General features: G+C 54.3%; 1 long non-coding RNA gene across 6 annotated transcripts in view; it reads right to left on the bottom strand.

The window, feature by feature from the left end:
- Nucleotides 1-724: 724 nt before the first annotated feature.
- LOC144364978 (uncharacterized) overlaps nucleotides 725-16,980 on the bottom strand; it is a 33,881-nt gene continuing 17,625 nt past the window's right edge. For 2 of the 6 annotated variants that reach the window (XR_013423203.1, XR_013423202.1), the window contains exons 5-10: nucleotides 8,326-8,394; nucleotides 6,653-6,774; nucleotides 5,122-5,778; nucleotides 4,688-4,966; nucleotides 4,019-4,201; nucleotides 725-1,218 (exon numbers count right to left, since the gene is read on the bottom strand). This is a non-coding gene — a long non-coding RNA (uncharacterized LOC144364978). The remainder of the gene's footprint in view (nucleotides 1,219-4,018; nucleotides 4,202-4,687; nucleotides 4,967-5,121; nucleotides 5,779-6,652; nucleotides 6,775-8,325; nucleotides 8,395-16,980) is intronic. The other 4 variants (XR_013423206.1, XR_013423205.1, XR_013423204.1 and 1 more) reach the window with 4 other exon arrangements.

The following is a 16,980-nucleotide window of genomic DNA, read 5'->3' as shown; positions in this document are numbered from 1 at the left end:
ACAGGATCTTGTTCTGTTGTCCAGGGAGGCTTCAAAGTCCTGGGCCCAAGCAATGCTCCTGCCTGAGCCTCCTGTGTAGCTTGGACTACTAATAAACAACATGGCACCCTGCTGATGATAGTTTGCTAAAGCTACCTGAACCAACTGACATTAGGCATATGACCCCACCCCAAAACCTTCAGTTTTGGTGGATCTCAAAAGAAAATCTGTAAAGTCTCTTAACCTGGACATAGCCCACCAGGGCAGGATTCTGTCACTGTCTGGACATGTCTGACCTAGAGCTGATGTCTTGGATCCCATGATTGTCAACTCAGAAGTCCCAAGACTAGAGATTTCATTTTGATGTCCTTCTTAGTTAGTAAGAAATTAACTGTAGACTATTTAAAGGATATTTATTGATGCTTATTCTCTCTCCTCTTCTGGAAGGTCACATTCAGTTTTGAGGAAACACCATCAAGTGGCCACCCAACTATACATTCTGTTAGCACACTACCCTCATATCTCCAGAGATGGCATTGAGTTCAGCCACAGATCTGAGCTGGGTAATTGGCTCCTTCCTGCCCCAGACATACCTATACAGCTTCCCATCCTGACCCTTTACTCACCCCCTCCAGAAAATAGACAAGCAGTGAATAAAGGAATGGCTCATCATGAACAATTCAATCACATTAGAAACTAGAAGAATTCTCAGTTCATCTAAAAGAAGAGTTCTTGAACAAATTAATTACACAAAGAATTTTCTTTTTATTCAAGAACCTTTAAATCATTTCAGAGAGAAAGAACAAAATGAGGGATGATCACCACAGCCAAGACTTCAAAGTGCCTAGGCATTCAGGGCATAGTCCCAGTGCATGAGTCCACAGGGGCAGTATGAGGGTCCCCAGTGATGTATTTCAGGTTCCTTCTAGGGCTTTGGCTGAAGGGCATTGTACTGCAAGGCATCCTCAAGATGAGATACCTTTCCTTTCTGGGTTCCTCTGGGATGTCAGCCTCAGTTTTCAACAGCTTCTGGGGACATCCTGGGCTCTAAGAGAAGGCCTGAGTGTGGGTTTGTCCAATTGTCCAGGCACTGGCACCTCCTGGGAAGTTTAGGACCCATTGGTCCCACTGACCATAGTGTTTGCAGATATTTGAGGTGACTAGAGCTCCTGAGAGGTTTCAGCCATTGGCTGCTGGATGGTCTTGAACTCGGTGCTGTTCCATCTCAACTCCGTGCTTCTGTGAAACAACACAGGCTGTTAGTGCACGACCTCAGTTCCCCAAAGACAGCTCCCTGCTCTTTGTAAGCCCAGTGAGGCAGTGGGCTTACTGGAAAATTCATATCTCTGCAGCTCTGGAGGCACTGGCAGGAGTGGCAGCTCAGTGAAGGAAAATTATCTGGGTTCAGGCCTAGGGGAATGCAGAGCTCTGGACAAGATCTCCTAAGAGTAAATGATCTCCAGGTTGACTGACAGACTGCCATAGCTTCAGCTTCCCTACCATGCCAAGGTGTGTGTGTACCTGGCCAAGGAAAAGGACCAACTCATTCAGTCTGGTATGGACTGAAGCTTTTCATAGTGTTCTGTCCAGTAGTTGACCTCAGAAGCAACACCCAATCATGTGGGAGGGACATTCATTTGCATCATACGTTGACTGAAGTACCTCATAGGATTAAGGTGCAAGTGGACCAATCCTGAAGGCATTTTGGAATTCCTTGATTTTGATTGAATTAGGGAAAGGATGCGTGGATGAGGTAGGATAGAAGCAAGCCTCTAATTCTTTCAAGTTTCAATTCACTCCAAAAATTCTTTCTCTATTTCAAATAAACATAGACAAATTAACCAGGCATGTTGGTACACCTCTGTAATCCCAGCGGCTTGGGAGGTCAAGGCAGAAGAAGTTGAATTCAAAGCCAGCCTTAGCAAGGGCAAGGTGCAAAGCAACTCAGTGAGACTCTGTCTCTAAATAAAATACAAAAAAAAATTCAAAATCACTGTTCTAATTCTGCACTTAATTTTTGTTTGTTTGTTTTTTGATGATTCTCGTGGTTGAATATTAGGCTTTACCACTGAGCTTCCTCTCAGCCCTTTTTATCTTGTGTTTGAGACAAGATCTGGCTATATTGCCTAGGATGGCATCAAACATCTGTATTTCTTCCCTAAGTATCTTGCTTCTTTGGGATTGCCTGCAAGGGTCACTACACCTAGCTAGTTCTCCGCATATGGACTGGCTGGTTTTAGAGACCAGACTCAGTGGTGCTGGATCATACTCTTAAGACCATGGATATGCATACCCTTGATGGCCTTGACAGATTTTCTGTGTTTCAAAAGTGAACACAAATACTTGAACCTCATGATTTGCAAGATTTTGTGGAGCTTTTTGTATCAAGACAATAGTGAACCATTTTCACACATAACCTCTAACAAGTTATAGGAAGAGGATTGATTCATTCTTCAGGAGATTATATTTTTAATTGATGTAAAAAGTTTCAGGGGAAATACCCAATTGTATTTAGAAGAAATTTTAACATTTCCCTTTTTTTTCTTTTTATTTCTTTCGACTTTTTTTTTTTTTTAAGTATCATTGGGTATTGATTCTAGGGCTTCATTCATGCTGGCCAGCACTCTACCACTAATCTGCACTCAAAGTCCCCATCTGCAAGTTATTAAGATCTTTTTATGTACATTTCATCTGCTGCTTCAAATTCTGACATAGTAGCCTTTAATGTGCCTTAGCACACCCCAACTCTCCAATTTCCTGCAGTGGACATTCATATTGCTGCTGTCCACATAACCATACATAATTGTCTCTATGAACCTGTGGGAGAATTTCTCTAGAACAGGTGATGATTAATAAAACTGTTCCATAAAAAGTGTATGACCTTAATTTTACCAATAATTGACAGATTGTTCTTTAAGGTGAAGCATTTATTTTCCAATAGTGATGTGCAGTACTACATGCAAATATTCCCCCAAAACACTTGAAATGACCCAGTATTCTGACATTTGCCAGGGGCTTTCTGGCTCTGTAGAGGTTTGCTCTGGTGCTGATGGCTACCTGTCCAGTCTTTTCTAATTTCTGAAGCTCTGTCTATGGGCCAGTTGCTGTGTGATTTTTGAGAGACATTCTCTGATATTCAGTCTGAAATCTGCTTTTGCTTTTTGATCGGATTGCTAATTTTCTTTATCCCTTGTGCATAAACTATGTGTGTTCAATGTGGGTTCCTAAAGACAGAAGGAATACAATCGTGCTATTATATTAGACTTTGTGCCTTGAGCTTATTATAATCTCTTTCATTTTTGACAACCCCAGAAGAATGGATACATAAAATAATACATTTCCTGTTGGGCTGGGGTTGTGACTCAGAGATACAGTGCTCACCTAACATGTGTGGGGCCCTTGGTTTGATTCTTAGCACCACATAAAGAGAAATAAAGAAATGTATTGTGTCCATTTACAACTGAGAAAAAATATTTTAAAAATACATATTCTCCATAAAAAGAATATTTAAAATATTTTTGATGTTTTTATAAGGTTAGTTTTATATAATTTTTTCTTTGAGCAAATATACAGGTAAAAAAAACATGTCTTTCAAAATTTCATCTAGATACTTTGCAGGTTTTCTTCTGTGTAAGCCTTTCCATCAAGAAATACATTGTTTAACTAGAGACATTTGTACATTTTCTATATAGGTTAACTCATTACCACAGGGATCCAGGGACCAGAGGCAGACATTCTGCCTTCCAGGACCTCCTCTCCCTGGTTGGTATTAAACTGGATCTCAGTGACACCATTCTGAGAGATGCTAGTGTCTGAGAGAAGCTGTGCTGGTCAGGGACAGCCTTGTGGCTATCTTAGACACTGAAGACTCCAGGCCCTTCCTTAGGTAGATGAAGGATACAGATATTGTGCAAAGAGACACATTTCCCAGCTAAGGAACTCCTACCATCCCACACTTTGTTTCCTATACTTGGATATATTTGTTTGAGGCTAAAATTTGGGGCTCCTTTGCATCACCCTCCCTGGATACCTTCCATACCTCTGTCCACCAAAGGAGACCATCTCTAAGGCTCTGATGTCCAGTCCACAGCACAACTTAGAATCAGAGCTCTGTCTCTTACAGCTTGCAGCACTCTTCCATCCTCTCTTCTCTCTTCATTCTGTCTCTTGTTGATCAAGAGAACCAAATATTCATGAGAGCCTGTACAACAACATCAATTGCCTATTAGAAAGTAAACAAGGAGACTTTGGTAAGTGATGCATCTTTCATATTTCTGGAACAGAAGTAAAAACAAAATCCACCAATCTGAACACTCAGTACTCCTAGAACTCAGTGGTCATGGATCAGGGTTAAAAGTCTGCATGTCTCTGGGGAGCCTGTCTCTAGGACTATATGGATTTGACCAAGAGAAGCTGCAAGGTCAGGCGACTGTCTGGTTGCTTTGCAGCATGGCACTCTCTTGAGGATGAATTTGAGTTCTTTGGTGTCATGGGCATAGGGTTCTGGAAAGGCAGGCAGGTAGAACTAGGGATGGTTCTATGGTGTATGGGTGCTAGGCAAGTGTCTGGGTGGAAGGAGACCCAATATAGCAGCCCCCATGGCCTATATTTTAGGCTTTCCCACCAGGGTTCTCCCAGTTGAGGACAGAAGGGGGAACCACTTCCCAGAATCTTCTAAGCTCAGTGACAAAGGCAAGTGGGATCTTACTGTCACTCTGTAGATTCCAGAGCCTGCTTGACACAGGAGTGATTGGTCCATGACTTTGGCCTTTAGATCTGAAGAAGCAGTGACAGGGCTGAAAGAGGAGGGAACGAATTGAGTGGCAGCTCAGCATTTGTTTTTTACTGATGGCCTGCTTGAATGAACAATTTCAAGGTAGAGTTCATTATGTTGGGTGATGATGGTACTCTTGGCAGCAAATTGCTTCACAAGGTTGGGTCTGATGAACTTCAGTAGAAAAGCAATCATCTTTACTGTCTTGTATATCTAGGAAGAACAAATTTAAAAAAAAAGAAAACAAGAAGAGAAATCTTCTTGGATGCAATTATAATAAATCTAATTGGTATGAGTAATTCACTAGATTAAGTAATTAATTAATTAGATTAAGCAGATTAAGGTTAAAATATTTCGCAAAGGCTTACTCATTATGAAACACAAGATTCTCTGTTTCCTTTGTATATGTGAAATCCCATGATCACAGCGCTTCTTCAGGGCATGTACCTTTGCTTCTACAAAGGCTTAATTCATTATCCCAAATCAAACCAAAGGCAATGCTACAACCGAGTCCTCTGTAGAGAGTCCTGCTAGGAGAAAAGATGGAGATCAATTCTCCACTCTTGATTGGAATTCTCAGCTACCTGTTTTGTTTCTCTACCGATGAATTCCTAAATTATAAGGACTAAGGGGAATAGAGAGGTGGGGTGGGGGGATGGAAAGCTATACTCTTCAAATATCAAAAAAACAAATATGGTTCAGATTTAAATTCTTATCTCAACCTTTAATAGACTACAATGTCATTATAAATTTAAAAATTTTAAGTCACAGCTGGTGGACATTGTTCAATCTGTTAAGTGAGAACAAAATTCTTAATTTTGAAACTTATGTCTTAGGATTCTAAGAAACCATAGGTCAGTCCAGCATAGTTGTGTCACACACTTGTCATCACAGCAACTAGGAGGCTGAGGCAGAAGGAATGAAAGTCTGAAGTCAGGTGAGCAACTAAAGGAGAGTCTCTCTCAAAATTATAAAAAGCCTGGAAATGTAGCTTTGTTCTAGGGACCTGGCTTCAATTCCCAGTACTGAAGAAGAAAAAAGGAAACATGAGCGAAGTAACAACAGTTCCTGAAACATAGTACAACAAATAACCTTTGTAAAGGTTTGATCATTCTTACATGATCATACTGCTTATTATCCTACAAGCATAAACCCAATGCAGAACAAAACTGTGGCTCTTTAAAACATCTTCCTAATGTAAAAGAATTTTTTATGTTTTACTACCAGAGCCCCTTTATTGGTATTTTCTTTCAGCCACAGAGCCTTCCTAAATGTCCCAGGCTTTCTAAAACTTGAAGTCCTCCCACCTCAGGCTCCTTAATAGGTGTGATTACAGGTATGGCCCACTGTTGCAAGGTTACCAGAAATTGGTTATTAAAAAATTATCAGAAGCACACATATATTTACATCTTATAGAAACACCGGCCCCTCTGTTTAATGATCCTTTCAATGTCATCAACTCTGCTTTATTATTCAATCAAGCATATTCAGAGAGCTTACTTCAGCCAGTTGTTATGAAAAGAGCTACATGTATGGCATGTTCTCTCTCAAATGTAGAATTTTATAAACAAAATTTTACTTGAATGTAGAGTAAGGATTATTAGGGTCTAGGAAGGATTGAGGAGACGATGGAAGACAAGTTGGTGGAAGTGACCAATGCGCTCGGTATGAATGAAGATACAACAAGAACCCCTTCAATGTTTGTTGTAAATATGTCAATAGATACATTTTTAAACCAATACAAAAAACAAAGATAAATAAAACTAATTCTTTTCTCTCCTGTGGGAGCAGGTTCAGAATTCTGTAGTCCTTGAGTTCTACCTGGAAAGGGACCACAATGTGGGGGGAAAATCCCCCACCTTGGGAAAGCCTTGAGCAAGCAAGAACCAATCCACTTACCTGAGGGTTGCTGAGAAGGATCCTTAAAGTCACAGAAATGCCTTCTTTTGTGGATAGGATTGGAGGCTTCTGTATAAGCACCTATCAGGTCTTGGCATCCCCAAGCTACTGAAGATGAGATCCTAGTCCCATAAGATCAGTGCATGCAAAAGTACATAAGGGAAGATGAGCCTGTTGGACACCACATATGTCTCCCAGGGGCATTCCCACTGCTTTTTTGTCTCTGAAACCCATTTCTATTTCAGATCCACTGCCATGGGCCACCAGCCCAACTCAGGAGCCCTGTAGATTCACACCTTCCTTGTTTGGGTTGGAAGGCACAAGGTGGAGTGGTGCCCACACTGAACCTGGAATATCCAGCTATAGTAGTGTCTTGGTGCAGGCACACTTTCCATCTGTGCCCTTCGTATTCTAGACCTTTAGGAAGTTTTTCAGATTAAATCAGCCTCCTTTGGTGTATAATAACAATGAGATTTGTATTAATGGATTATAGTAATTGTGAGTGATTTTCTAAAAATATTTATTTAGTTGTAGATGAACACACAGTATCTTTATGTATTTTTATGTGGTACAGAGAATTAAACCCAGTGCCTCACACATGTGAAGCAAGCACTTTACCACTGAGGTATAGCTTCAGCCCAGGGAATTTTTCTAAATGACATTGTATCCCCTCTTTAAATAAAAGAAAAAAAGTAAGTAGTTATTTCATGAATTTAGTCAGTTAGTTGTAAAGCAGAAGAGCAAAACCCTCAGTGAATGGGAAAACAAAAGCCCCTTTTTTTGACAATTGCCTTTAGGTTAAGCCCCTACTTTTGTCTTGACATTTTCAAACTTAACCTCTTACCAGCACTAGCTTCTGACTTGGGCCCTGGCTACTATGCTATTCCTATCATTCAGAATCCTATAAGTGAGTTATCATTAGGTCTATCATAGAAAGCATATCATTTTTTATGAAAAATTGACATTTTCCCTTTTATCTTGTTTTATTCAGAGTGAGAAAACTAGAGGGCAATATGAAAGACAAAGGGTAAAACATGAAAAAGATGGTCTCCTCTCAAGATGAAGAACTGGCAGGGGTTGTAGTTCAGGGGTAGGGGGCTTGCCTACCATGTGTGAGGCACTGGGTTGGATTCTCAGCACCACAGAAAAAATAAATAAATAAAATAAAGCTATTGTGTCCATCTGCAACTAAAAATTAAAAAAAAACGAAGGAACTTAAATTTGATTAACAATTAAAAGTGTTTGGATAAATGATCTGCACACTTCTTTTACTGTCATTAGATATAAAAAGACAGACTCTTGATCTTCCATTGTTTATTAATGTTCTAGATTTATGAAAAGGTTTTTAGAAAATAGAAAAAAATTTCGTAACTCATTGCTTAAGATATCCTGACAAATCGTAGAGTGTATTTATTAATCACTAAAGTCCACTGAAATGAAAATAATGTTACTGAGATGTAAAAAAAAAGAATTTCACTACCTAAAATAAAACTTTCTTTCCCAGCAACATCAATACCCCAGAGTATATCCTAACATTTGAAAGGGTGGATGTTGGAGCATCATGGTGCTGAAGACCAGTGTGTCTCACTGATCCAAAGCAGAATCAAGAGGCACAGGTTGTGTTATCTTGCCTGCCTAATGGCATATTCAAACCACACCTATTCACACCTCACCAAGCAAAGGTCTTTACTTCTGTTCTTTTCAGTGGTGGCAGGTGTGCTGCACCAGCCAGCAACAGGGTCCTGTTTGTGAATGAAAAACAGATAAGGCTGTCTTAGCCTTCCTACTTTCTGCCCTGTGGGCCTGGGTCCCATTGGCTATGGATTGTAGTCTAATGACTGCTGTGAGCCATTCCCTGCTGAGAGGCCTTCACCTGAGAGCAGGCTGGAACTGTACTCTCAGGCTCCCCACAGACCTACTGAATCAGAATCTCCTGTTAAAGTATGAGCAGGTGATTCCTTTTGGCAATAGAGTTTGAGGAGGCCTCTGGGAGCTAAAGAATTATTTTCTAAGGGTGTGGATACTAGAATAAGACAGGCATCAGTATAGATAGGTAAATCAAGTAAGGAATATCTAGAAGTCAAATTTTAAGTGAGTCTGAAAAGTGGGAGACTGTCCCGGAGGAATTTTATCAAGAAATTGCCCCTGCTCCAACCTGTTGTAAAAGTAACCAGTCCAAGAAAAATCCCTGCCCTAAGGTTCTTAGGGTGTTTTTCTACTACTCCATCCTGCCCTTCCCCTTCAGCCTACGTATTATCCACATTTTCGACATCCGAACAAGCATTCCTGGGCCTAGTCATGTCCACAGGCAGGAGAAAAATTAGAAGGAAAAGAGGAGATCAAAGAAAGCCTAGGACATATAAAACAGGCAAAGGGCAGGGCTGTGTTTCCCCTAGGGAGCCTCCAGGGCTCAGAGGCCAGCCCAATGCACTCCTCTGCAATCCAGGGGAGTAGATCCTCCAGGCGGGGACCTGGACCCAAGCAGGGCCAAACGAGGGCCCTGGGTGTGGAAAGGCTGCCAGGGCCAGCATGAAGCTGGGTGGCTGGCTGGGAGGGGTCCCGGGACCCACTGGAGGAGCCCGGTCAAGGGAGCCACGCCACCTAGGCCAAGGAGCAGGCAGAGAGCGCAAGGGGAGAGAGGGAAGGGGAGGTATGGCGTCGCGAGGAGGAGGAGCAGGTGGAGGAGGAGGAGGAGGAGGAGGAGGTGGAGGAAAGAGTGGGGTGCGGTGGGGGGGCGAGAGGGGGCACCGAGGGGAGCGCGCGCAGTACGAGGCCCAAGCAAGGGGCCCCCGGTTTGACCCGACGACCCGGAGCGACGCCACCCGACGCCACGGCACGCCACGCGACACGACGAGGAACCCGCGCTCAGGGGCCCGGCCCGGGAGCCAGGCCCCAGGACTGGAGCTTAAAGCTCCATGGTTAGGGAGGGCTGGCTTGGGTTAGGGGCAGCAGGCAAGGCGAGAGGGCGGGGGGGGGGGGAAGGGAGGGGATCGCGCAGGCCAAGGTCAGCGCAGCGCCCACGTCCACTGCCAGGTGTCAGGCTGCGGGCAGCCAAGGGGGCCCAGGCGAGGGGCAGGGCTGTGTTTCCCCTAGGGAGCCTCCAGGGCGCAGAGGCCAGCCCATTGCACTCCATTCCAGGGGAGTAGATCCTCCAGGCAGGGACCTGGACCCAAGCAGGGCCAAACGAGGGCCCTGGGTGTGGAAAGGCTGCCAGGGCCAGCATGAAGCTGGGTGGCTGGCTGGGAGGGGTCCCGGGACCCACTGGAGGAGCCCGGTCAAGGGAGCCACGCCACCTAGGCCAAGGAGCAGGCAGAGAGCGCAAGGGGAGAGAGGGAAGGGGAGGTATGGCGTCGCGAGGAGGAGGAGCAGGTGGAGGAGGAGGAGGAGGAGGAGGAGGGAGGAGGAGGAGGAGGGGAAAGAGTGGGGTGCGGTGGGGGGGCGAGAGGGGCACCGAGGGGAGCGGGCGCGGTACGAGGCCCAAGCAAGGGGCCCCCGGTTTGACCCGACGACCCGGAGCGACGCCACCCGACGCCACGGCACGCCACGCGACACGACGAGGAACCCGCGCTCAGGGGCCCGGCCCGGGAGCCAGGCCCCAGGACTGGAGCTTAAAGCTCCATGGTTAGGGAGGGCTGGCTTGGGTTAGGGGCAGCAGGCAAGGCGAGAGGGCAGGGGGGGAAGGGAGGGGATCGCGCAGGCCAAGGTCAGCGCAGCGCCCACGTCCACTGCCAGGTGTCAGGCTGCGGGCAGCCAAGGGGGCCCAGGCGAGGGGCAGGGCTGTGTTTCCCCTAGGGAGCCTCCAGGGCGCAGAGGCCAGCCCATTGCACTCCATTCCAGGGGAGTAGATCCTCCAGGCAGGGACCTGGACCCAAGCAGGGCCAAACGAGGGCCCTGGGTGTGGAAAGGCTGCCAGGGCCAGCATGAAGCTGGGTGGCTGGCTGGGAGGGGTCCCGGGACCCACTGGAGGAGCCCGGTCAAGGGAGCCACGCCACCTAGGCCAAGGAGCAGGCAGAGAGCGCAAGGGGAGAGAGGGAAGGGGAGGTATGGCGTCGCGAGGAGGAGGAGCAGGTGGAGGAGGAGGAGGAGGAGGAGGAGGAGGAGGAGGAAAGAGTGGGGTGCGGTGGTGGGGGCGAGAGGGGCACCGAGGGGAGCGCGCGCGGTACGAGGCCCAAGCAAGGGGCCCCCGGTTTGACCCGACGACCCGGAGCGACGCCACCCGACGCCACGGCACGCCACGCGACACGAGGAGGAACCCGCGCTCAGGGGCCCGGCCCGGGAGCCAGGCCCCAGGACTGGAGCTTAAAGCTCCATGGTTAGGGAGGGCTGGCTTGGGGTTAGGGGCAGCAGGCAAGGCGAGAGGGGCGGGGGGGGGAAGGGAGGGGATCGCGCAGGCCAAGGTCAGCGCAGCGCCCACGTCCACTGCCAGGTGTCAGGCTGCGGGCAGCCAAGGGGGCCCAGGCGAGGGGCAGGGCTGTGTTTCCCCTAGGGAGCCTCCAGGGCGCAGAGGCCAGCCCATTGCACTCCATTCCAGGGGAGTAGATCCTCCAGGCAGGGACCTGGACCCAAGCAGGGCCAAACGAGGGCCCTGGGTGTGGAAAGGCTGCCAGGGCCAGCATGAAGCTGGGTGGCTGGCTGGGAGGGGTCCCGGGACCCACTGGAGGAGCCCGGTCAAGGGAGCCACGCCACCTAGGCCAAGGAGCAGGCAGAGAGCGCAAGGGGAGAGAGGGAAGGGGAGGGTATGGCGTCGCGAGGAGGAGGAGCAGGTGGAGGAGGAGGAGGAGGAGGAGGAGGAGGAGGAGGAGGAGGAGGAGGAAAGAGTGGGGTGCGGTGGGGGGGCGAGAGGGGCACCGAGGGGAGCGGGCGCGGTACGAGGCCCAAGCAAGGGGCCCCCGGTTTGACCCGACGACCCGGAGCGACGCCACCCGACGCCACGGCACGCCACGCGACACGACGAGGAACCCGCGCTCAGGGGCCCGGCCCGGGAGCCAGGCCCCAGGACTGGAGCTTAAAGCTCCATGGTTAGGGAGGGCTGGCTTGGGTTAGGGGCAGCAGGCAAGGCGAGAGGGCAGGGGGGAAGGGAGGGGATCGCGCAGGCCAAGGTCAGCGCAGCGCCCACGTCCACTGCCAGGTGTCAGGCTGCGGGCAGCCAAGGGGGCCCAGGCGAGGGGCAGGGCTGTGTTTCCCCTAGGGAGCCTCCAGGGCGCAGAGGCCAGCCCATTGCACTCCATTCCAGGGGAGTAGATCCTCCAGGCAGGGACCTGGACCCAAGCAGGGCCAAACGAGGGCCCTGGGTGTGGAAAGGCTGCCAGGGCCAGCATGAAGCTGGGTGGCTGGCTGGGAGGGGTCCCGGGACCCACTGGAGGAGCCCGGTCAAGGGAGCCACGCCACCTAGGCCAAGGAGCAGGCAGAGAGCGCAAGGGGAGAGAGGGAAGGGGAGGTATGGCGTCGCGAGGAGGAGGAGCAGGTAGAGGAGGAGGAGGAGGAGGAGGAGGAGGAGGAGGAAAGAGTGGGGTGCGGTGGGGGGGCGAGAGGGACACCGAGGGGAGCGCGCGCGGTACGAGGCCCAAGCAAGGGGCCCCCGGTTTGACCCGACGACCCGGAGCGACGCCACCCGACGCCACGGCACGCCACGCGACACGACGAGGAACCCGCGCTCAGGGGCCCGGCCCCGGGAGCCAGGCCCCAGGACTGGAGCTTAAAGCTCCATGGTTAGGGAGGGCTGGCTTGGGTTAGGGGCAGCAGGCAAGGCGAGAGGGCGGGGGGGGGGGAAGGGAGGGGATCGCGCAGGCCAAGGTCAGCGCAGCGCCCACGTCCACTGCCAGGTGTCAGGCTGCGGGCAGCCAAGGGGGCCCAGGCGAGGGGCAGGGCTGTGTTTCCCCTAGGGAGCCTCCAGGGCGCAGAGGCCAGCCCATTGCACTCCATTCCGGGGAGTAGATCCCTCCAGGCAGGGACCTGGACCCAAGCAGGGCCAAACGAGGGCCCTGGGTGTGGAAAGGCTGCCAGGGCCAGCATGAAGCTGGGTGGCTGGATGGGAGGGGTCCGGGACCCACTGGAGGAGCCCGGTCAAGGGAGCCACGCCACCTAGGCCAAGGAGCAGGCAGAGAGCGCAAGGGGAGAGAGGGAAGGGGAGGTATGGCGTCGCGAGGAGGAGGAGCAGGTGGAGGAGGAGGAGGAGGAGGAGGGAGGAGGAAAGAGTGGGGTGCGGTGGGGGGGCGAGAGGGGCACCGAGGGGAGCGCGCGCGGTACGAGGCCCAAGCAAGGGGCCCCCGGTTTGACCCGACGACCCGGAGCGACGCCACCCGACGCCACGGCACGCCACGCGACACGACGAGGAACCCGCGCTCAGGGGCCCGGCCCGGGAGCCAGGCCCCAGGACTGGAGCTTAAAGCTCCATGGTTAGGGAGGGCTGGCTTGGGTTAGGGGCAGCAGGCAAGGCGAGAGGGCAAGGGGGGGAAGGGAGGGGATCGCGCAGGCCAAGGTCAGCGCAGCGCCCACGTCCACTGCCAGGTGTCAGGCTGCGGGCAGCCAAGGGGGCCCAGGCGAGGGGCAGGGCTGTGTTTACCCTAGGGAGCCTCCAGGGCGCAGAGGCCAGCCCATTGCACTCCATTCCAGGGGAGTAGATCCTCCAGGCAGGGACCTGGACCCAAGCAGGGCCAAACGAGGGCCCTGGGTGTGGAAAGGCTGCCAGGGCCAGCATGAAGCTGGGTGGCTGGCTGGGAGGGGTCCGGGACCCACTGGAGGAGCCCGGTCAAGGGAGCCACGCCACCTAGGCCAAGGAGCAGGCAGAGAGCGCAAGGGGAGAGAGGGAAGGGGAGGTTATGGCGTCGCGAGGAGGAGGAGCAGGTGGAGGAGGAGGAGGAGGAGGAGGAGGAGGAGGAGGAGGAGGAAAGAGTGGGGTGCGGTAGGGGGGCGAGAGGGGGCACCGAGGGAGCGCGCGCGGTACGAGGCCCAAGCAAGGGGCCCCCGGTTTGACCCGACGACCCGGAGCGACGCCACCCGACGCCACGGCACGCCACGCGACACGACGAGGAACCCGCGCTCAGGGGCCCGGCCCGGGAGCCAGGCCCCAGGACTGGAGCTTAAAGCTCCATGGTTAGGGAGGGCTGGCTTGGGTTAGGGGCAGCAGGCAAGGCGAGAGGGGGGGGGGGAAGGGAGGGGATCGCGCAGGCCAAGGTCAGCGCAGCGCCCACGTCCACTGCCAGGTGTCAGGCTGCGGGCAGCCAAGGGGGCCCAGGCGAGGGGCAGGGCTGTGTTTCCCCTAGGGAGCCTCCAGGGCGCAGAGGCCAGCCCATTGCACTCCATTCCCAGGGGAGTAGATCCTCCAGGCAGGGACCTGGACCCAAGCAGGGCCAAACGAGGGCCCTGGGTGTGGAAAGGCTGCCAGGGCCAGCATGAAGATGGGTGGCTGGCTGGGAGGGGTCCCGGGACCCACTGGAGGAGCCCGGTCAAGGGAGCCACGCCACCTAGGCCAAGGAGCAGGCAGAGAGCGCAAGGGGAGAGAGGGAAGGGGAGGTATGGCGTCGCGAGGAGGAGGAGCAGGAGGAGGAGGAGGAGGAGGAGGAGGAGGAGGAGGAGGAGGAGGAGGAGGAGGAGGAGGAGGAAAGAGTGGGGTGCGGTGGGGGGGCGAGGAGGGGGCACCGAGGGGAGCGCGCGCGGTACGAGGCCCAAGCAAGGGGCCCCCGGTTTGACCCGACGACCCGGAGCGACGCCACCCGACGCCACGGCACGCCACGCGACACGACGAGGAACCCGCGCTCAGGGGCCCGGCCCGGGAGCCAGGCCCCAGGACTGGAGCTTAAAGCTCCATGGTTAGGGAGGGCTGGCTTGGGTTAGGGGCAGCAGGCAAGGCGAGAGGGCAGGGGGGGAAGGGAGGGGATCGCGCAGGCCAAGGTCAGCGCAGCGCCCACGTCCACTGCCAGGTGTCAGGCTGCGGGCAGCCAAGGGGGCCCAGGCGAGGGGCAGGGCTGTGTTTCCCCTAGGGAGCCTCCAGGGCGCAGAGGCCAGCCCATTGCACTCCATTCCCAGGGAGTAGATCCTCCAGGCAGGGACCTGGACCCAAGCAGGGCCAAACGAGGGCCCTGGGTGTGGAAAGGCTGCCAGGGCCAGCATGAAGCTGGGTGGCTGGCTGGGAGGGGTCCCGGGACCCACTGGAGGAGCCCGGTCAAGGGAGCCACGCCACCTAGGCCAAGGAGCAGGCAGAGAGCGCAAGGGGAGAGAGGGAAGGGGAGGTATGGCGTCGCGAGGAGGAGGAGCAGGTGGAGGAGGAGGAGGAGGAGGAGGAGGAGGAGGAGGAGGAGGAGGAAAGAGTGGGGTGCGGTGGGGGGCGAGAGGGGCACCGAGGGGAGCGCGCGCGGTACGAGGCCCAAGCAAGGGGCCCCCGGTTTGACCCGACGACCCGGAGCGACGCCACCCGACGCCACGGCACGCCACGCGACACGACGAGGAACCCGCGCTCAGGGGCCCGGCCCGGGAGCCAGGCCCCAGGACTGGAGCTTAAAGCTCCATGGTTAGGGAGGGCTGGCTTGGGTTAGGGGCAGCAGGCAAGGCGAGAGGGCAGGGGGGGAAGGGAGGGGATCGCGCAGGCCAAGGTCAGCGCAGCGCCCACGTCCACTGCCAGGTGTCAGGCTGCGGGCAGCCAAGGGGGCCCAGGCGAGGGGCAGGGCTGTGTTTCCCCTAGGGAGCCTCCAGGGCGCAGAGGCCAGCCCATTGCACTCCATTCCAGGGGAGTAGATCCTCCAGGCAGGGACCTGGACCCAAGCAGGGCCAAACGAGGGCCCTGGGTGTGGAAAGGCTGCCAGGGCCAGCATGAAGCTGGGTGGCTGGCTGGGAGGGGTCCCGGGACCCACTGGAGGAGCCCGGTCAAGGGAGCCACGCCACCTAGGCCAAGGAGCAGGCAGAGAGCGCAAGGGGAGAGAGGGAAGGGGAGGTATGGCGTCGCGAGGAGGAGGAGCAGGTGGAGGAGGAGGAGGAGGAGGAGGAGGAGGAGGAGGAAAGAGTGGGGTGCGGTGGGGGGGCGAGAGGGGCACCGAGGGGAGCGCGCGCGGTACGAGGCCCAAGCAAGGGGCCCCCGGTTTGACCCGACGACCCGGAGCGACGCCACCCGACGCCACGGCACGCCACGCGACACGACGAGGAACCCGCGCTCAGGGGCCCGGCCCGGGAGCCAGGCCCCAGGACTGGAGCTTAAAGCTCCATGGTTAGGGAGGGCTGGCTTGGGTTAGGGGCAGCAGGCAAGGCGAGAGGGCGGGGGGGGGAAGGGAGGGGATCGCGCAGGCCAAGGTCAGCGCAGCGCCCCACGTCCACTGCCAGGTGTCAGGCTGCGGGCAGCCAAGGGGGCCCAGGCGAGGGGCAGGGCTGTGTTCCCTAGGGAGCCTCTCCAGGGCGCAGAGGCCAGCCCATTGCACTCCATTCCAGGGAGTAGATCCTCCAGGCAGGGACCTGGACCCAAGCAGGGCCAAACGAGGGCCCTGGGTGTGGAAAGGCTGCCAGGGCCAGCATGAAGCTGGGTGGCTGGCTGGGAGGGGTCCCGGGACCCACTGGAGGAGCCCGGTCAAGGGAGCCACGCCACCTAGCCAAGGAGCAGGCAGAGAGCGCAAGGGGAGAGAGGGAAGGGGAGGTATGGCGTCGCGAGGAGGAGGAGCAGGTGGAGGAGGAGGAAGGAGGAGGAGGAGGTGGAGGAAAGAGTGGGGTGCGGTGGGGGGCTAGAGGGGCACCGAGGGAGCGCGCGCGGACAGGCCCAAGCAAGGGCCCCCGGTTTTGACCCGACGACCCGGAGCGACGCCACCCGACGCCACGGCACGCCACGCGACACGACGAGGAACCCGCGCTCAGGGGCCCGGCCCGGGAGCCAGGCCCCAGGACTGGAGCTTAAAGCTCCATGGTTAGGGGAGGCTGGCTTGGGTTAGGGGCAGCAGGCAAGGCGAGAGGGGGGGGGGAAGGGAGGGGATCGCGCAGGCCAAGGTCAGCGCAGCGCCCACGGTCCACTGCCAGGTGTCAGGCTGCGGGCAGCCAAGGGGGCCAGGCGAGGGGCAGGGCTGTGTTTCCCCTAGGGAGCCTCCAGGGCGCAGAGGCCAGGCCCATTGCACTCCATTCCAGGGGAGTAGATCCTCCAGGCAGGGACCTGGACCCAAGCAGGGCCAAACGAGGGCCCTGGGTGTGGAAAGGCTGCCAGGGCCAGCATGAAGCTGGGTGGCTGGCTGGGAGGGGTCCCGGGACCCACTGGAGGAGCCCGGTCAAGGGAGCCACGCCACCGAGGCCAAGGAGCAGGCAGAGAGCGCAAGGGGAGAGAGGGAAGGGGAGGTGATGGCGTCGCGAGGAGGAGGAGCAGG

Source organism: Ictidomys tridecemlineatus, chromosome 1, assembly GCF_052094955.1.
Source record: "Ictidomys tridecemlineatus isolate mIctTri1 chromosome 1, mIctTri1.hap1, whole genome shotgun sequence".
NCBI lineage: Eukaryota > Metazoa > Chordata > Mammalia > Rodentia > Sciuridae > Ictidomys > Ictidomys tridecemlineatus.
This window is presented reverse-complemented; position numbering and strand designations above follow the sequence as displayed.